Here is a 20,798-nt window from a genome sequence, read left to right as displayed (position 1 = left end):
CTAGTTATTAATTTCTCTCCATGTTTTTATCTCCTGAGTGCATTCTTTCATTTGCATGCTCTTTGTCTATATATTGTATGCCCTATGCAGAGAAACTGAGCGAGAGGGTCAGCTGTGGCCTCCTAAATATTTTCTTCACATAGTTACATAAGGCACTCATAAAAGAGGAGCTTCCATCCCTGACCCTGAGAACTGTACCTATTATCATTAATGTCAATGACCTTAAATTAGGCTCTCTCTCTGGTCATCAATAAACCAGCCTAAGGTCTGTACCTTTAAAAGGAGTGTCCCATGTGTAAGTGGGAAAGTAAATCTTCTCAGAATGGGTTTCTCACAGCCTCACTTTAACTCCAAGCTAGCTGTCATACTATTCAGAAACATCTCAGAAATTTGCAAGCACTTAATTACTGTTGGTCCTATTATTAAACTTTTTTTCATGCAGTACCTGAAATTAGCAACATATTTTCCTGACCATTGTGTCTATACATCCATGCCTAGGTAGACCAGGCTTCTGCTAACATCTCTCTGTGAAATACTCAAGTTCTTAAACAAAATATCGTTAGGATACAGCAGTCACTTAATCTTGACTTGTAACTATGGAATTTCCTATAATCATAGGCCTTATTTTTCTTAATTTGGGAGTAAATAGGGCATACTTCCAAGGAGAATAGATGGAAAAATGGACTTGCCAGTAATAGGAAAAAGGAATATCACAGTATTTCTGTTCATCCTGTAAGGGTCTCACAATCACCGCTGTTGCTAATAGGGAATAAAATTTTAATTTATTGATCTAACGTACAGGATTGGATAGTCAAACATACTCACCAATATCAAGTTTTACTAAATAATGTGAAAGATACAAGCTACTACAAAGCTGTATGAATTTACAATAATCCAGTGTGCCAGGGCTTGTTCCTCAAGTCCTTCTCATGCCAGACTTGCCCCTCCAGCCCAGAAAAGATGACATCTCTAGACTGGAGTTCAAGGGACCGCCTCACACAGCAGCAGCAGTTAAATTCTGAAAGACGTTCATTGCATACTCTAGAGACGTGTATAGCCCTGACATGCTCCAGGGAGCCATGTTTTACAGATTCTGAGTTCTAGTAGATAAACCGTAGCTCGAAACACTTACAAAAGGCATTTTAGAGATAAAGTATCTTCCTCTCAGCAAATATCAGTAGTCTATTTACCCAGCTCACCTTCTTTTCTTTCTTTTGATTTTTCTAGGGTATCCCCCAGAAAAGGAGAATTTATGGACCTTTCTTGTCAGCAATTTTAACTCCTTTCTCCCATCTTATTTTCCTTCTGGCCATTGCTCCCCATCATTCCACTTAGTTTCCTCATGGATCTAAATTTCTCCAAATTCTTCTGGTGACACTTCCCTTCTTTTTTCTTGTTAAACATGCCTTAGCCAGTGATGATCTGTGGGTCCAGAAGACAGTATCATTCATAGCACTAGTATGAGCCAAGACAGAACACCGATTGTTAAATCAAAATCACATAAATAGAGATCACAGGAAGATGTCGGCATGAGTAGTTCAGAGGAAATCTCCTCCACAAAACATATATATTTATGAAAATACAATAAATATAACTATTCCTAAAAGAGACACCAGTGGATGCAGTACAACAGCCAGGATATATCTACATCTGCGAGAACTCAGCATCACACAAAGGGGGTAAGATACAAGCCACGGCCAAGTGGGACATGAATGCTCCCCCACCCCAAAACCCGGTGGGAAGAAAGGAGTCAGAACAGGGAGGGAGCTGCTAAACAACCAGCTCTAGAAATCTTCACCCGGAACGCAGACACAAGGTGCACGGGGTGCTGGTTATTAGAGAAATGGAAAAGCAAAACCTGTGAGCAGGTCCCCACAGCTGGCGCCCCTGAGACAAAAGAAAACCGAGTGCTTTCTGCAAGTCTTAAAGAGACAGGGACCCCATAGCTGGACGAAGTTGTCTCGGCAGCTGGGAATACTAGGGAAACTTAGGTGCCCTAAACCCCGGGGAGGCAGTGCGGCTCTGAAGCCACTCACAGCACTAAGCAACCTGCCAGTTGCTCCTCCAACTGGCGTGGACCCCGACACACCGGGCCAGTAGTGGGAGAGTGGCAGCGCATGCTGGGGACAGCAGCGTCAGAAGGGACCGGGATCAGATCCGTGCATCAGTGGTGTCAGACAGGACCAAGAGAGGCTTGTGCAAGCCTGCAGCGGTGCGACCAAACAGCCCAGGCGTAGCTCGCACACACTGGCGGCAGTGAAGCTAGAGGAGCCTGGTAGAGACCCATGCGGGAGAGCCCAGTGCAAACCTGCAGCAGATCCAGAGGGAGCAGGCACACTCCCAGCAGCCAACTGGAATCCCAGCCCAATGCGCAGCCGCCCAGGCCAGCCCCAAAGGCCGCTGCAGCCACACAGCTGCCCGGCAGGGGTGCTGCTAGTACGGAGGAGCACACCTGGTGTGCCTGCCACTCCCCACAGGGCTCATGCTGCTCTGACAGAGACCACCCCCAAAGCAGCTTAGGGGACTAACCCAGTGGCTGCTCCAGGAGTGCGGGTAACCGACACAGGCAGCCGAGAAGGGCAAGGCATCCACCAAGCAGGAAAGGACTTTCTTCTCCCAGCTGACACACCCGCAACCTGCCAACAGCCACCGCTATCACCATGAAAAGTCAAAAAAATTTAGTCCAGTCCAAGATAGTTCAAACACCTAAGAAAGGATCTGCAGAGGCAGACCTAACCAGTCTCCCTGAAAAAGAATTCAAAATAAAAATCATAAATATGCTGACAGAGCTGCAGAGAAATATGCAAGAGCTAAGGGATGAAGTCTGGAGGGAGATTACAGACATCTGGAGGAAGATTACAGACGTCTGGAGGGAGATTAAAGAAGTGAAAGAAACTCTGGAAGGATTTATAAGCAGAATGGATAAGATGCAAGAGGCCACTGATGGAATAGAAACAAGAGAACAGGAACGCATAGAAACTGATGCAGAGAGAGATAAAAGGATCTCCAGGAATGAAGCAATATTAAGAGAACTGTGTGACCAATCCAAAAGGAACAATATCTGCATTATAGGGGTACCAGAGGAAGAAGAGAGAGAAAAAGGGATAGAAAGTGTCTTTGAAGAAATAATTGCTGAGAACTTCCCCAAACTGGGGGAGGAAATAGTTGCTCAGACTACAGAGGCACACAGAACTCCCGAGAGACGGGACCCAAGAGGACAACATCAAGACTCATAATAAATAAAATGGAAAAGATCAAGGACAAGGACAGAGTATTAAAGGCAGCCAGAGAGAGAAAAAAGTCATCCACAAAGGAAAACCCATCAGGCTATCTTCAGACTTCTCAACAGAACACTTACAGGCCAGAAGAGAATGGCATGATATATTTAATGCAATGAAACAGAAGGACCTTGAACCAAGGATACTGTATCCAGCACGATTATCATTTAAATATGAAGGACAGATTAAGCAATTCCCAGACAAGCAAAAGTTGATGGAATTTGCCTCCCACAAACCACCTCTACAGGGTATCTTAAAGGGACTGCTCTAGATGGGAGCACTCCTAAAAAGCGCACAGAACAAAACACCCAACTAATGAAGAATGGAGGAGGAGGAAAAAGAAGGGAAAGAAATAATCATCAGACTGTGTTTATAACAGTTCAATAAGCAAGTTAAGAGAGACACTAAGGTAGTAAACTAACCTTGAACCTTTGGTAACCATGAATCTAAAGCCTGCAATGGCAATAAGTACATATCTTTCAATAATCACCCTAAATGTAAATGGACTGAATGCACCAATCAAAAGACAGAGAGTAATAGAATGGATAAAATAGCAAGACCTATCTATATGCTGCTTACAAGAGACTCACCTCAAACCTAAAGACATGCACAGATTAAAAGTCAAGGCATGGAGAAAGATATTTCATGCAAACAACAGAGAGAAAAAAGCAGGTGTTGCAGTACTAGTATCAGACAAAATAGACTTCAAAATAAAGGAAGTAACAAGAGATAAAGAAGGACATTACATAATGATAAAGGGCTCAGTCCAGGGAGCCAAGATGGCGGCGTGAGTAGAGCAGCGGAAATCTCCTCCCAAAAACACATATATCTATGAAAATATAACAAAGACAACTCTTCCTAGAATAAAGACCAGAGGACACAGGACAATATCCAGACCACATCTACACCTGCAAGAAACCAGCGCCTCGCGAAGGGGGTAAGATACAAGTCCCAGACCGGTGGGACCCGAGTGCCCCTCCCCCCAGCTCCTGGTGGGAGAAGAATAGGCAGAGCGGGAGGGAGACAGAGCCCAGGACTGCCGAACACCCAGCCCCAGCCATCTGGGACAGAGCGCAGACACAGTGCATGCCCGGGGGGCCCTGGATACTAGGGAAACAGGGCAGCAAGAACAGTGAGCAGGTACTGGAGGACACAAGAAAAGAGAGCAGCCATTTTTTTTTTTTTTTTTTGCTGTTTTGTTTTGGCGAGTGCTTTTTGGAAGTCTTAAAGGAATAGGGACCCCAATACTAGGGAAATAGGGCAGCAAGACTGGTGAGCAGATGCCTGAGGCTGGCGCTGGAGAATAAAGAAAAACGAGCGGCCACTTTTTTTTTTCTAATTAAATTTATATTTTTATTTATTTATTTTTTTGTAGTCGTTTTGTTTTGGTGGATGCTTTTTGGAAGTCCTAAAGGGGCAGGGTGGGGCACTTAATCCAGAGGTAGGGAATCTGGGGTTCTCTGGGCACCATAATCCCCTGGGCTGCAGGGAGCAGGGAGGCCCCTTACGGAGATAAATAGCCTCCCAGCCGCTCCTCCTTCAACACGACTCCACCACTTAGGAGCAGCAGCCTGAGCCAGGCCACGCCCACAGCAACAGCAGAGATAAACTCCATAGCAGCCGTGCAGGAAGCAGAAGCCCTGTCTGCACGCAGCTGCCCAGTACAAGCCACTAGAAGCCGCTGTTCTCCCAGTAGAGGAGGGCCAAAAACCAACAAGAAGGGAACTTCTTCCAGCCGTCACTTTTCCCAGCTCTGCAAACTATTCCTATCACCATGAAAAGGCAAAACTACAGGCAAAGATCACAGAGACAACACCAGAGAAGGAGACAGACCTAACCAGTCTTCCTGAAAAAGAATTCAAAATAAAAATCATAAACATGCTGACAGAGATGCAGAGAAATATGCAAGAGATATGGGATGAAGTCTGGAGAGAGATCACAGATGACAGAAAGGAGATTACAGAAATGAAACAAACTCTGGAAGGGTTTATAAGCAGACTGGATAGGATGCAAGAGGCCATTGATGGAATTGAAACCAGAGAACAGGAACACATAGAAGCTGACATAGAGAGAGATAAAAGGATCTACAGGAATGAAACAATATTAAGAGAACTGTGTGACCAATCCAAAAGGAACAATATCCATATTATAGGGGTACCAGAAGAAGAACAGAGAGGAAAAGAGATGGAAAGTATCTTGGAAGAAACAATTGCTGAAAACTTCCCAAAACTGGGGGAGGAAATAATCGAACAGACCATGGAAATACACACACCCCCAACAGAAAGGGTCCAAGGCGGACAACACCAAGACACATAATAATTAAAATGGCAAAGATCAAGGACAAGGAAAGAGTTTTAAAGGCAGCTAGAGAGAAAAAGGTCACCTATAAAGGAAAACCCATCAGGCTAACATCAGACTTCACGACAGAAACCCTACAGGCCAGAAGAGAATGGCATGATATATTTAATGCAATGAAACAGAAGGGCCTTGAACCAAGGATACTGTATCCAGCACGACTATCATTCAAATATGATGGTGGGATTAAACAATTCCCAGACAAACAAAAGTTCAGGGAAATTGCTTCCCACAAACCACCTCTACAGGACATCTTACAGGGACTGCTCTAGATGGGAGCACTCCTAGAAAGATCACAGAACAAAACACCCAACATATGAAGAATGGAGGAGGAGGAATAAGAAGGGAGAGAAGAAAAGAATCTCCAGACAGTGTATATAACAGCTCAATAAGCGAGCTAAGTTAGGCAGTATGATACTAAAGAGGCTAACCTTGAACCTTTGGTAACCACGAATTTAAAGCCTGCAATGGCAATAAGTACATATCTTTCAATAGTCACCCTAAATGTTAATGGTCTGAATGCACCAATCAAAAGACACAGAGTAACAGAATGGATAAAAAAGCAAGACCCATCTATATGCTGCTTACAAGAAACTCACCTCAAACCCAAAGACATGTACAGACTAAAAGTCAAGGGATGGAAAAACATATTTCAAGCAAACAACAGTGAGAAGAAAGCAGGGGTTGCAGTACTAATATCAGACAAAATAGACTTCAAAACAAAGAAAGTAACAAGAGATAAAGAAGGACACTACATAATGATAAAGGGCTCAGTCCAACAAGAGGATATAACCATTCTAAATATATATGCACCCAACACAGGAGCACCAGCATATGTGAAACAAATACTAACAGAACTAAAGGGGGAAATAGACTGCAATGCATTCATTCTAGGCGACTTCAACACACTACTCACCCCAAAGGATAGATCCACCGGGCAGAAAATAAGTAAGGACACGGAAGCACTGAACAACACAGTAGAGCATAAGGACCTAATAGACATCTATAGAACTCTACATCCAAAAGCAACAGGATACACATTCTTTTCAAGTGCACATGGAACATTCTCCAGAATAGACCACATACTAGGCCAAAAAAAGAACCTAAGTAAATTCCAAAAGATTGAAATCCTACCAACCAGCTTTTCAGACCACAAAGGTATAAAACTAGAAATAAATTCTACAAAGAAAGCAAAAAGGCTCACAAGCACATGGAGGCTTAACAACATGATCCTAAATAATCAATGGATCAACGACCAAATTAAAATAGAGATCCAGCAATATATGGAAACAAATGACAACAATAACACAAAGCCCCAACTTCTGTGGGACGCAGCAAAAGCAGTCTTAAGAGGAAAGTATATAGCAATCCAGGAATATTTAAAGAAGGAAGGACAATCCCAAATGAATAGTCTAATGTCACACTTAATCGAAATTGGGAAAATAATAACAAATGAGGCCTGAGGTCAGCAGAAGGAGGGACATAATAAAGATCAGAGAAGAAATAAATAAAATTGAGAAGAATAAAACAATAGAAAAAATCAATGAAACCAAGAGATGGTACTTTGAGAAAATAAACAAAATAGATAAGCCTCTAGCCAGACTTATTAAGAGAAAAAGAGAGTCAACACACATCAACAGAATCAGAAATGAGAAAGGAAAAAATCACGACGGATGCCACAGAAATACAAAGAATTATTAGAGAATACTATGAAAACCTATATGCTAACAAGGTGGGAAACCTAGAAGAAATGGACAACTTCCTAGAAAAATACAGCCTCCCAAGACTGACCCAGAAAGAAACAGAAAATCTAAACAGACCAATTACCAGCAACGAAATTGAAACAGTAATCAAAATACTACCCAAGAACAAAACCCCGACCAGATGGATTTTCCACAGAATTTTATCAGACATACAGAGAAGACATAATACCCATTCTCCTTAAAGTTTTCCAAAATTTAGAAGAGGAGGGAGTACTCCCAAACTCATTCTATGAAGCCAGAATCACCCTAGTACCAAAACCAGGCAAAGACCCCACCAAAAAAGAAAATTACAGACCAATATCCCTGATAAACGTAGATGCAAAAATACTCAACAGAATATTAGCAAACCGAATTCAAAAATATATCAAAAGGATCATACACCATGACCAAGTGGGATTCATCCCAGGGATGCAAGGATGGCACAACATTCGAAAATCCATCAACATCATCCACCACATCAACAAAAAGAAAGACAAAAACCACATGATCATCTCCATAGATGCTGAAAAAGCATTCAACAAAATTCAACATCCATTCATGATAAAAACTCTCAGCAAAATGGGAATAGAGGGCAAGTACCTCAACATAATAAAGGCCATCTATGAAAAACCCACAGCTAACATCATATTGAACAGCGAGAGGCTGAAAGCTTTTCCTCTGAGATCACGAACAAGACAGGGATGCCCACTCTCTCCACTGTTATTCAACTTAGTACTGGAGGTCCTAGCCACGGCAATTAGACAAAACAAAGTAATACAAGGAATCCAGATTGGTAAAGAAGAAGTCAAACGGTCAGTATTTTCAGATGCATGATATTGTACATAAAAAACCCTAAAGACTTCACTCCAAAACTACTAGAACTAATATCGGAATTCAGCAAAGTTGCAGGATACAAAATTAACACACAGAAATCTGTAGCTTTCCTATACACTAACAATGAACCAATCAAAAGAGAAATCAGGAAAACACTTCCATTCACAATAGCATCAAAAATATTAAAATACCTAGGAATAAACCTAACCAAGGAAGTGAAAGACCTATACCCTGAAAACTACAATACACTCTTAAGAGAAATTAAAGTGGACACTAACAAATGGAAACTCATCCCATGCTCCTGGCTTGGAAGAATCAATATCGTCAAAATGGCCATCCTGCCCAAAGCAATATACAGATTCAATGCAATCCCTATCAAATTACCAACAGTATTCTTTAGAACTGGTACAAATAGTTCAAAAATTCATATGGAACTGCCAATGACCCCAAATAGCTAAAGGAATCCTGAAAAGGAAGAATAAAGTAGGGGGGTTCTCGCTCCCCAACTTCAAGCTCTACTACAAAGCCACAGTAATTAAGACAATTTGGTACTGACACAAGAACAGAGCCACAGACCAGTAGAACAGAATAGAGACTCCAGACATTAACCCAAACATATATGGCCAATTAATATACGATAAAGGAGCCATGGACATACAGTGGGGAAATGACAGTCTCTTCAACAGATGGTGCTGGCAAAACTGGACAGCTACGTGTAAGAGAATGAAACTGGATCACTGTCTAACCCAATATAAAAAAGTAAATTTGAAATGGATCAAAGACCTGAATGTAAGTTATGAAACCATAAAACTCTTAGAAAAAAGCATAGGCAAAAATCTCATGGACATAAACATGAGTGACTTCTTCATGAACATATCTCCCTGGGCAAGGGAAACAAAAGCAAAAATGAACAAGTGGGACAATATCAAGCTAAAAAGCTTCTGTACAGGAAAGGACACCATCAATAGAACAAAAAGTTATCCTACAGTATGGGAGAATATATTCATAAATGACAGATCCAAAGTATTGACATCCAAAATATATAAAGAGCTCATGCACCTCAACAAACAAAAAGCAAATAATCCAATTAAAAAATGGGCAGAGGAGCTGAATAGACAGTTCTCTAAAGAAGAAATCCAGATGGCCAACAGGCACATGAAAAGATGCTCCACATCACTAATAATCAGAGAAATGCAAATTAAAACCACAATGAGATATCACCTCACACCAGTAAGGATGGCTACCATCCAAAAGACAAACAACAACAAATGTTGGCGAGGTTGTGGAGAAAGGGGAACCCTCCTACACTGCTGGTGGGAATGTAAATTAGTTCAACTATGTGGAAAGCAGTATGGAGGTTCCTCAGAATGCTCAAAATAGAAATACCATTTGACCCAGGAATTCCACTCCTAGGAATTTACCCTAAAAATGCAGCACTCCAGTTTGAAAAACACAGATGCACCCCTATGTTTATCACAGCACTATTTACAATAGCCAAGAATTGGAAGCAATCTAATCGTCCATCAGTAGATGAATGGATAAAGAAGATGTGGTACATATACACAGTGGAACATTATTCAGCCATAAGAAGAAAACAAATCCTACCATTTGCAACAAAATGGATGGAGCTAGAGGGTATTATGCTCATTGAAATAAGCCAAGCAGAGAAAGAGAAATACCAAATGATTTCACTCATCTGTGGAGTATAAGAACAAAGGAAAAACTGAAGGAACAAAACAGCAGCAGAATCACAGAACCCAAGAATGGACTAACAGGTACCAAAGGGAAAGGGACTGGGGAGGATGGGTGGATAGGGAGGGATAAGGCGGGGAAGAAGAAACTGGGTATTATGATTAGCATGCATAATGTGAGGGGTGGGAGAAAGGGGAGGGCTGTGCAACACAGAGAAGACAAGTAGTGATTCTACAACATTTTGCTATGCTGATGGACAGTGACTGTAATGGGGTTTGTTGGGGGGACTTGGTATGGTGTCAGATGATCAGCTATGTAAGTACATTTTTCTGATAATATTCCTTTCTCTTAAAAAAGAAGCAGTTTCCCATAATGCGTGATCAAAATCGAAAGCTTCTGTGATGACTGCCCTTGCACTGTTCACCATGTAACAACTTATTCACTATGTAAGAACTTGTTCACCATGTAAGAACTTGTTCGTTTTGCTTCAGAAGATTGGAGACTGTTGAGAATTAGGCTTGGGGTGGATTAATGATTGTGCATTGAGTCCCCTATACAGAATTTTATTGTTGTTAACAACCATTTGATCAATAAATATGAGAGATGCCCTCTCAAAAAATATATATATATATATATATATATATATAATTATTGTATTCATATGGCCCTTGAGCTTATCATATGTTATTTTATTGAGTATCAACACACATCATCAAATTTGAATTACACACATTTAGACAATAGCAACTATATCATGCAGCATGATGGAACTATTTTGTATATAAAAATCCCCTAAAAGAGCAGACACTAAGTGTTTTTTAAAGATGTTAATTTCTTTTCTAGCTTACTTATAATCTCATTGGGATATCGTATAAACTAGATACTAAATTGAAACACCCCATACTGAAAGCTGATTATGTGTTTCATTTTATGTGATGCCTAAGGGGCTACAGTTTAAGAGAGCACTACTAGAATCCCTCAAATCTTAGACCAAGCTCTATTTGTTTCTCCACTTGCATTGATTTTTGCATTGTTCTTACCAAACTGAATCAGCAATAACTCCTGCACTAAAGTTAATTTTAAGCAGTTTGAATGTATTTATCTCCCAGTCTCAAAGTTAGCATTGTTTCAGCTAGTGAATCTAGATTAATTCTTAGATTAATAATGCTATTAAGGACAAATAAAAATGTATTGCCATACAATTCTTGAGTCTTTTTACAAGCTTTAATATGATTCCTGAATCATTATTTTTAAAAAAGTTTTACAAGCTCTAATGTCTTTTGTGTATTTCTTCTGGTTTTGTTAAAGTAACTACAAATTTTTTCTTACCTTAAAACCTCAAGGTTTCCCACAGTGTTTCTGTCTTCTCAATTACTGTTCCACAATGTATTCACCAAGAAAAATATTATAGGTTTCATTTTTTAAGTTATATAAATCCAACAATGGAATCATGACAAGAGTGGAATTTTCATTGTTCATTTCATCCTACCTAAAGAAACCTAAACTTTTGCTTCTATTTAATATTCATATGTTAAACTTTTGTTATCTATTTGCATTCTTGACCTATAGATATTTTTGTAAAATTTGTAGTTATCTTTGGTACTTTTTTTGTGCTTGTGAATTCACAAAAGCCCATATTCTCATCCACAATTAAGAGTTTCCTCTAATAGCTTAGAGGACCCCAAAATTTAAATTTGTATCTAACTTGGTAAAATAAGTATTTAGGGGAGTGGATTAGTGCAAAGGAAGTGGGGAAGATGTATATATATGATAGTTTAAGAGAGGGCAGATGGATGACCTATTTTTAAGTACACTGCATAAAAAAAGAGATATAGAGGCTAGCTAACCTTAAAGTTCTATATAAGTTTTGCAGCATAAAAGTTATTTAGTGCCAGTTTATTTATGTGGATTTAGCTGGGATCTAACATTCATGCAGATGTGTCCACTAATATTGCCACTTAGTGAGAGTATTTCCAGGAAATTCAACTATGGTATGGTGACAGGCTCAGTAAATCACAAATGTAAATTTATTGCATTATTCTATTTCCTGGGTTTTCTGTTTCCATGCTGTCACACCTGGACCACTGGCTAAGGAACACGATTAATATAGTGATTCAAAAGAACCGTTTAAGAGTTTGAATGACTTTGTAGCTTCTTTATGCAAAAGTTGCTTAGAATCATCAGGGATGCTTATATTATATTTATAAACTCCCAACATGGAAGATGTAATTAGAGTCATTAATAGACTATATTTCTATTGGGAAAGACTGAATATATATGAAATGGTAGAGTATGAAGAACATACTTAAAATAAAATTAACATCCCAGCATTAGGACTTTTTTGTAATCCTGAAAGAACTAATCCAGTATTTGGTAGTTGTTTTTGTTAAATGACATCAAAATATTCCTTAGGAGTTTTGGATTGTTATTTCAAGATTCTGTATATATTTGACATCATTTAAAGTTATGATTCTTCAAATTATTTAATGTGGTTTTGGAAACTAAATCAGTATCATATATTGAAATACCAAGTTGAAACATAAAATATATTTTTAAATCAGGACTTATGTGAAAAGAACATATGACATTGAAAAATGGTGATAATTTTAACTTCTGATTTTTCAAATTTCTACAAAAAAGAACAAAGGCAAATTAGATGATTATTCTGTGCCCAAATTATTTAATTTATTTAATTTAAAATATCCTTTAATACTACACAATAAAAATGTACAAATCTTAAATTTACTCAGATTGATTCATTTTTCCATATGATGCATTCCTGTAACTATCACCCATCCATCAAGATGCAAAATATTTCCATCATTTCAGAAGGCTTCCTCATGCCACTTCCCAGCGGCTCCCCCATGATATTTCCCAGTGACTCCTTCCCTGCCCAAATGTATCACCATTTTGATATCTATTACCATGGATTGGCTTTGCCTCCTCTCACCCTTCAAATAAATGGAATATATGATATGTGCTGTTTCCAAAGACAAATTTACATACCAGAAGTATATGAGTTCCAGTTGCTCCACATCCTCATCTGTACTTTACTTTCAGTCTTATTAATTGAAAAAATGTGTTCATAATTATAGATAATTCTGTGTGTGTAGTAGTACCACATCACGTGTAGTATATATATTTACAGAGGAAAGGTGCTGAGCACCTTTTCGTGTGCTTAATGAACAATCCTGTTTCTTCTGTGAGGTGCCTGCTCAAGCTTTTGTTTACTTTTTTCTTTTTGATTTATAGGATTAAAAAAAATATTCAGGATACAGGCAATTTTTTGGCTATACATATATGTATATATATTTAATATCTTCACTTTGTTCACTAGTGTAACGGTGTCTTCAATGAATGGAAGTTTTTAATTTTAGTGAAGTTCAATTTATTAATGTTATCTTTTTATGGTTAGTTCTTTTTGTGTCCTACTTTGAGAAGTTATTCTCCTACATTTCCTCATTAATATTTATTGTTTTATCTATTATATTTAGATCTGAATTTCAATCTAATTTTTTTTAACTAGCAGTGAGGCAGTGGATATTATGTTTTTCCAACCAGATGTACAATTGATTCATCATGACATTGAAAATAATCCTTCCCTATGGATTTTCGGTTGTACTTTACTGTAAGTCAAATTAAAAAGATCACTATTTCTGAGGTTTTTCTGGACACTTGAATTAGTACCATTGGTCCATATGTTTAACTTTTCTGGAATTATAAACTCCTTCAAGGATCATCTCCTTCAAGATTATCTTATAGTTCCATGTAAACTTTAGAATTACCTTATCATTTTATACCCCCAAAAATCCACTGGGATTCTGTTTGTGATTGTGTGGAGCCTATAAATAAGTAAGTAGCAAAATATATATTTTAATATTTATAAGACTTCAAATACATTAAGTCTTCTTAATTTTTGAGTTGCATATATTTTGGTGACTTTACTTAAATATATTTAGTTATTCTATCTCAAAGATTTTTATATCTATTTTATAAGTATTTATTCAATTATTCTGATACTATTGAAATAGTTGTTTAAACTTTTATTTTCTAGTTGCCTATTGGTATATAGAAATAGTATTGATAATTGTATATTCAAGTTGTATTCTACCCCATTAATAAATTCACATGATAACCCTACTGGTTTATTGATTTATATGTATTCAATCATATCATGAAAATGAAGTGTAGTTTTTTCTTTTTCCCCTAAAAAATTTGTATCTGCCCCTTATAGGAACTCCAGTACAATGTTGAATATAGAAGAGATTCATTTTGTTTAAATTTCCAATTTTTAGTTTTAATTTAATTTTGTAGGTCATACCAAAACCTTGTGTCTTGAGATGTAGGATACAGATGGAAAATAAGGCACTAAGCATTTATAAAGTAAAGCTTATATTTCCTTAACAAGCCAAATGGCTACACAGCCTAAGAAGGTTGGAGAGGTGTATCTGAATTGGACAGGCTCTCTTTGCCTTGACCACCGCCACATGAATTCTTCTCACTGATTGTCAGGTGTTTCACGAAGGGAATCAAGCAATGGTTGCTCAATTAGAAGTTGCTCAGTCATGACATGGCAGGCCAGACTTGAATTCCCTAGCTCTCACTGAGTGTGGCTATATGTCTTACACTCATTGGATAGATATTTTATTATTTCCTATCAGTTTGCCTCCAGTTATAGAGGTTGGCCTGCATAAGCATTTCAATGGTTTCATATTCACTAAATGCTTAGTAGTTTAGCTAAAGTACATATTCCTGCATATGCTTTCATATTCCATAAATTAAAACAGGTCATCAGTTCATATCTGCTCACAATAGGTTACAAAACCAGCTCAGTGGTAAGATGCCCTTTACAAAGCATGTAAGGGTAGACATGCACATGTCATTCCTGTCCTTGAGGGAAAATAATTCAGTTACCTCACTATTTAGTAGTATGTTTCCAATAGGTATTTGTTACTAGGATAAACACAATTTCTAATTTCTTGAGAACAAAATGTCTGTTATCATAAACAGGCAATGAATTTTATCAGACTAATCTTATTATCCTTTCAGGTAATTCTGATTTTTCTTATTTTTCATGTTAAGGGGTGAAACACATTGTTGCTTTAAAAAAAATGTTAGAAAAAATTTGGAGAGTTAATATACACTAGTTAATCATATTTCTTTCTAAACATTTTGTTTGTTTTGTTGTGCTTCAGTAGTGTTTAGGGTTTTTGCATTTATATTCATTTGGAATATTGGAATGTTATTTTCCTTTCTTCTATAGTCCAAGTTGGTTTGCAGATTTCTTAATGTCCTAATATGAACTGATATGTATCATCTTATACTCTACTCTCTTAATGAGTTTGTGTAAGATTGGTATTTTTTCCTTAACTGTTTAGAAGAATTCACAAGTGAAGCCATCTGGCCTGAAGTGTTCTTTGATTTGAATTGCAATTTAATTTTTAAATCAGATTTAGGAATATTAAAATTTTCTAATTGTCCTTGTTTTTGTTTTAAGTTACATTTTCAATACATGACATTATCTACACTGTAATTTTGTCATACAGATGATTTTATCTTTATCATTTTTTAAGAACTGTGGTGATATCAAGTATAATCATTTGTATTTTTGATACTGATACTTTTAAATTTTCTTTCTTTTGTATCAATTGGTATTGCTATATAGGTTTGACAACTTTATTTACCTTCCTAAAGATTTTCCATGTGTCCTTGTAATGTGAATCTTTCTGCTGTTACACAGAATATCCTACATATTTTAGTTAAAACAAGTTGTTTATTGTTTTGGGCAGAATTTATATGACTTTACTGATTTTTTGTCTGAAAAATGCATGCTAAAATTTTAAACTATAACAAAGTTTTTCCCCCTTTTTAGAGCTTGAATGTTAGGCCTTTTTCATCCTTTCATTTCAGCTTTGTTGTGATTTATGTTTAAAGTGTGCTCCCTAATCACCTCACATGGTTGGGTTATTTTTCTTAACTCATTCTGATTATTTTTACCTTTTATTTGAGGACTTAGTCCATTTATCTTTAATCAATGTTTATTTAGGTTTATATCAACCATCTTGTTTATTGTTTTATATTAATCTATTGTTTTTTGTCTCTTTACTCTTCTAATCTTAACTCCTTTGTTATAATCAAATACTGCATATTATTCCATCCTAATAGCTTCTAAATTTTCAACTCAAATGAGTTAGTGAGGTAAATATTTCATAAAACAAATTACCTAGGTACTTAATGTATTGGTGGATGAGTTTTGATAAATGTAAATCGTGTAAACAACATAGTAATCAAGATAGAGAATATTTGTATACCAACAGAAAGTTCCCTTACAAAATATATTAATCAACTCTCCCTTCTCTCCATCCCACTCTTAGTACTTTGAGTTAGATAACAGATATTAATTTTACTTTTCTTTTTTCAGTGTTTAATCAGCCTTGTACCTTATTCCTGATATAAACCCCACTTGTTCATAGTTTTATTATTTTTTCATAAATGGTGGATTTGATTTGCTAACATTTTTGGAAAGAGTTTTGCGTCCATAAGCCTGAAACATATATGTCTGTTTTTCCTTTCTTCTACTGTCTTTTTCTGGTTTGGTAACAGATACATGATGGCCTATCAACTGAGTTGTTGTGAAGCATTAATTATTTCCTTTTCCATTTTCTGGGAGTATATGTCAACAGTTAGGGATGTTTCTTAAATTTTTGGTAGAATTTACTAATAAAGGCATCTGGGCATAGTTTTCTTTGTGGCAAGAACTTTAAAATTTAATTTCATTGATACATAAGTTACTATTCATATTATCTATGTCTTCTTGAGAGGACTTTGGTAGCTTGTGTGTTTAAAAAAATTTGTCCATTTCATGTAAATTATCAAATTTATTAGCATGAATACATAAACGTGCTCATATTTCCTTATGATATTTTTAATATCTCTGTAATTTATAGTGATCTTTTTTTCTCTAAATTCTGATATTGTTATGGTTTGCAACTTCCATAAGAATATGTAATTAAGTAAATACATGACCACATAATTACTGAACTAGTACAATGAAAAAGCTTTGTACCACCAGACATACCTAAAACATGTTATAAAAGTTAAAACAATGATGAACTACAGCTTGAAAAGGCAAATAATCAGATCAATTGTACCTAAAATTAACTTCAGATTCAAGTACGCTCTATTTGAACAATATTTCTAAGCTCAGTCTATTTGTCCAATGATTAGAATTACTATCAGCAGTCTGCATGACAGGGACGTGACTAAGGTGAAAAGATGAGATACTGAGAGCACATAATTTAAGGAAGTATTCTCTTGTAGGGTCATGCAAGCAGATTCAAGTGCAAAGTATAAAGAAATAGTCACTACCAGGATTAGCACTGGTTTAATTAGAATCCTAGCACAGAATTCATTAGAATGACTCAGAGCATGAGTGCTCCTTAAATTCTATGTCTGTAGTGTCTCAATCACCTCATTCTGGTGCTCACCCTAATGTGAAAACACTATGCTATGCAACTTTTATATAGTTGCATTTTAATAATTTGTTAGATCTTCAAGAAAATATGAACATATATGATGAACAGCCTAAGTATTTTTGAGATTGCTAGATATGTATAGCTTTAAATGTTTCTAAACTATACCTCCTTAAACTAAAAGTATTATTTAAAATCTGGAAAGCAAACTTAAAAGAACATATCTAAAGCATTAGCACATGGAAAATTCCAATAAAATTGAAATTCAGAGTGACATTTCTGGTCTTCCCTGCTGAGATGGAAAGTTGATATTACGAAGGGCATATTGCCTTTATTCCCTGGTGAAAATTCTAGAAGATAAATTTGATCTTTCCTATTGACTCAGAAAAAAGCTTTCAGGTCACATTTTTAACTCATGTTTTGAATAAGGTCTGGAGTATAACAATTTGATATGTCTTGTGTGACAGTATTAAAAACAGTCACATTTAAGTTATAATACGTCTTTTCAATGAATAATTTAAACAGCTCTGGAACTCTGGGGCATTGTTATTTGAGTGAGGATTTCAATAATTCACCTGATCTAGAATGCCCCTTAGTAAATTTTTGTTTTACTTTCAAGAAAACTATTCTCGAAACAACTTATGAAACACAAATGCTGAGTATATTTAAATTTGTTGAACAACAGAATGTACACACTTGAAAGTATCACAATTTTATAATATTTTAGTGTTAAGGGGTATTGATCTTGATTTCAAGAGTGACCAATCTCAAACCAGCTGTAATAGCATAGACAAGTAATTTGCTGTCATTAAATTTGAGTCCCATTAGCCAGATAAGGAAATAAATAAAAATTCCCTTACAGAGTGGTGTGTGCAGTTAGCGAGAGCACTCAGTAAGGTGCTTGGCATCTCACAAGGCGCTGCACTGCCGCTCAGCAACTGTGAGTCATCAAGAGTTCATGTGTCTCAGCTTCCTTCTAACCCTATTAATTTAAATATCATCTCTAATATAGAAGGTACTTAATAAACACTGAGAATAAATTAAACATTATATTTACATTGAAAAGGTATTTAGCAAGGCACAATCTTAGAATTGTAAAGTAAGGACCTCAAAAACACATTCCTCTATAAAAGCTATAAAACTGGTAGAACTATCAAAATCAACTTTTCAGAACACTAAAAATTAAACACTTGTAACAATCTTAATGTTTGTTCAAGAACACCGTCGAATCTAAGTTAGCTTTGATATATTGCAAGCTCAGATATATTCTACCCTTATTCACCCCTCTACCTAGCTTGAAGAATGTGAAAAAACAGTCTTGATAACCAAAGAACCATGAATTCAGCAGCTTGGCTGCCACTGAACAGAACAAAACATTTGGAAGTCTGCAAACGTTCCATTCCCAAGAACTGCCACCATATGACGTCTTTAATTGCTCATTGAAAAGCTTCACTCTCATAGTGTCTCTTGGCTGACCTGACTCAGCATGTACTCTGACAAAAAACCTATTCTCACAGCATTCATCAAAGGTAATAAGCAGCACTGTTTAATAGGGTCAGGGCCTTAATTGCCATTGTTAGCAATGGCTGACAAGAAGCTGACAAAAAAATTATATATACATATGAATACACACACACACGTGCGCGCGTGCACACACACACACACACACACATATATATAATTGGAGAATTAAATGTACATAGGAAACTGAAAAATCTGACATATTGCTGGAAATCTAGAAGGCAACAGAGATACACAGGAATGTGCATGTGCTCAGGAGAGGACAGAGAAGTCTCTAAATTCTAACTTTCAGTTTCTGTGAAGGCAGCAAATAAAGGCTAGAGCAGAATAAGCATAAGGGTAATGAAAGACATGCCACTTAAACAGTACACAAAAGAGAGCTAGGGTGGCTATACTAATATCAAATAACAAGTTTAGCAGAAAATTGTTAGGCAAAGAGGGATATTTTATAATGACAAGAGAGCTAATTATCAAGAAGATATAAGAATTATAAGCATATATCCACCTAACATACATTCTAAATGCTTGAAGTGTATCCTAAAATACATGAAGCAAAAACTGACATAACTAAAGGGAGAAAACAGACAATTCAACAGTAATAGCTACATACTTTAATATATCACCTTCAATAATGGAAAGAATAAAAAAAAGAACAATACTACACAGCAATTAAGCCTAACAAACATTTGATGAACACTCCATTCAACAACAACAGATACAAACTCTTATCAGGTACACATGATGCATTCTCCAGAATAGACAGATATGAGAAACATCTGTAGAACACAATGCTCAGTAACAATAGAATGGACGTTTTCCTCAAATTCACATGAACATTCTCCAAAACTGACCATAATTTGGCCTATAAAACACAACAAAGTTTTATTTAGTTAAATCATACAATGTTTTCCAACTACAATGGGATAAAATTAGAAAATATTAGAAGAAAATTCAGAAAGTAACAAATATGTGGAAATTAAAAATATACTCCTAAGTGAACAATGGGTCAAAGAAAAGATCACAAAGGATACTAGAAAATACTTTGAAATGAAAGAAAAGAAAATTTTGGTATGTCAAACTTATGGGATGCAGTGAAAGCTATGCTTAAGAGGAAAATTATATCTATAATTCTTAACTTTATAAAGAAGAAAGATTTCAAATCAGTGACTTTCCACCTTAAAAAACTAGAAAAGAGCACAATAAACACAATGCAAGTATAAGAGAGAAAATAATAAAGACCACAGCAGAAAAAAAACAAAATTGAAGTAACAAAAACAACAGAGAAAATCAAAGGAACAAAATGTAGTTTTTTAAAAGATCAAGAAAAATTACAAAACTAGCTGCATGATCCAGAAAAAGAGAGAAGACTTAAGTTATTAAAATCAAGAGTAAAAGAGCTGCTGTTACTACCAACATACTGGAATAAAAAATAATATAAAGTAATATTATGAATAATTATATGCTAACAAATAAGATAATCTACTAGAATTGGGTAGTTCCTAGAGAGTAACAAACTACCAAAAATGGTCAAGGGAAAGAGAAAATCAGAATTGAGTTATAACAAGTAAAGAGATTAAATAATCAAAACATTCCACAAAGAACAGGTCCAGATATCTTCACAGATGAATTATACCAAAAAGTAAAGAATTAACATGAATTACTCACAGAACACTTATAAACGCATTTTGATTTACATACATTATCCTTATACAAAAATCAAAGATATCAAAGAAAATTAAACTATAGACCAAGATCCTGGTGAATATATAACATAGAAATCCTCAACAAAATACTACCAAACAAAATCCAGCAACATATGAAAAGGTTGCATACCATGATCAACTGGATTTATCCAGGGATTTAAGATTGGTTTAACATATCATAATTAACCAATTTAACACAAG

This window comes from Manis pentadactyla, chromosome 6 (assembly GCF_030020395.1).
Source record: "Manis pentadactyla isolate mManPen7 chromosome 6, mManPen7.hap1, whole genome shotgun sequence".
Lineage (NCBI taxonomy): Eukaryota > Metazoa > Chordata > Mammalia > Pholidota > Manidae > Manis > Manis pentadactyla.
The sequence above is the reverse complement of the archived record's forward strand: the minus strand, read 5'-3'. Positions refer to the sequence as shown.